Here is a 1,979-nt window from a genome sequence, read left to right as displayed (position 1 = left end):
CTCCTGGGTTGCTTTGGCTTTATGTTTTGGGTCATTGTCCATCTGTTGTATGAAACGACGATCAATCAGTTTGTCTGCATGGATTTGAGTATGTCTCTGAATACATCAGAGATCATGAGTTGTACCACGCCTTCATCAGACTTTTTTCTTTCCATCATTCTGGTAGAGGTTGATCTTGGTTTCATCTGTCCAAAGAATGTTCTTCCAGAACTCTGCTGGCCTTTCAGATGGTTTTTTAAATTAATTCATCTATTTATTTTTCACCAAAGTTCAATCTAGCCTTTTTATTCTTAAAGCTTGCAGCGTACAGTGAACCCTCTGTATTTACTTTCATGCAGTCTTCTCTTTATGGTAGATTTGGATATTGATACTTCTACCTCCTGGAGAGTGTTGTTCACTTGGTTGGCTGTTGTGAAGGGGTTTCTCTTCACCATGGAGATTATTCTGTGATCATCCACCACTGTTGTCTTCTGTGGGCGCCCAGGTCTTTTTGTGTTGATGAGCTCACCAGTGCTTTCTTTCTTTCTTTCTCAGAATGTACCAAACTGTAGATTTTACCACTTTTAATATTGTAGCAATTTCTCGGATGGGTTTTTTTTTTCCGTTTTTGCAGCTTAAGAATGGCTTGTTTCACCTGCATGGAGAGCTCCTTTGACCGCATGTTTACTTCACAGCAAAACCTTCCAAATGCAAGCACCACACCTCACATTAACTCCAGGCCTTTTATCTGCTTCATTGAGAATGACATAATGAAGGGATTGCCCACACCTGTCCATGAAATTGCCTTGGAGTCAATTGTCCAATTACTTTTGGTCCCTTTAAAAACAGGATGGCACATGTTAAAGAGCTGAAACTCCTAAACCTTCATCCAGTTTTAATGTGAATAGTCTCAAATGAAAGCTGAATGTCTGGACTTTATGTCCATGTCCATTAGATAATTATAACTTGAATTTGTTTCAGTAAACAGGTAAAAAGACAAATTTTTGTGTTAGCATCCAAATATGTGGACCTAACTGTATTATTGGAGTTTGACAAAAAAARTAAAAATAAAAACAAGAGGGTAAATGACAGTTGGGTCAACAGTTTGCTGTTGTTTTTCAGGGAAAGTGATCTTTGTCTTCGTGTTTTGAATTTGCACCTTTAATACTAATCTTATAGTTGTTTTAAACAACATTTTTTGTTAAAATGAAATTCAACATGTTATCCTTATATTCCCGGTTTACTAATTTCTTAGTCATTATTCTGGTTTAGTCAATGACTGGGATTCTATTCACTTACCGTACATATAAAAACAACCACTGGCATCTTTTTAGTGTAACTACTTAATCCAACATCTGACTAAAATCTGAGAAAAACTCTGACGTCACTAGAGAACGTCTATACTGATTGATTTCTGGTATTCAAAGTCTACATTCAGCTCTAGTCTTTTGGTCCTTCACACCAATGAGGTTTCTTGGTATTTTACGTTGTGACAGTGAAATGTCATCACAGTACAATGTTTGCAGATGTCAAAATGATCATGGAGTACAGCTGAAACACAAGTAGATTTGCTGATAATAAGATAGTGAAATAGACAAAGTGCATTTCAAAGTGGGCTAAATATATCTAGACCACCATCGAGAATGAGYGCTAATATCTGACAAAATCTCAATTTAAAATGATTGCTATAGCTAACCCATATCATCCAACATAAAATGGGTAAATTTCAGCCAATTTAAAAAAAAACTCAGCTAACATTTGATGTGGTGGTAGCTGCGAGTCATTCACAACACATTCTCTGAGAGCGGCATCTCCTGATGATACACAACGTGGTGCGGGATGTTATGTTCAAAGTCAGACTAAAATAGCTTCAACTTTTTTTATTTTTCAACATAAGATGCTTTTAATTTGAAATTCTGACATGAAAGGCAGCAGGTAATAGGGTTTTTATTTATAAATGATTGTAACAGTTGGCCTGAAAAGCCTTTTGACATTTTGTA

This window comes from Austrofundulus limnaeus, unplaced genomic scaffold (genome assembly GCF_001266775.1).
Source record: "Austrofundulus limnaeus strain Quisiro unplaced genomic scaffold, Austrofundulus_limnaeus-1.0 Scaffold11, whole genome shotgun sequence".
NCBI classification, from domain to species: Eukaryota; Metazoa; Chordata; class Actinopteri; order Cyprinodontiformes; family Rivulidae; genus Austrofundulus; species Austrofundulus limnaeus.
This window is presented reverse-complemented; position numbering follows the sequence as displayed.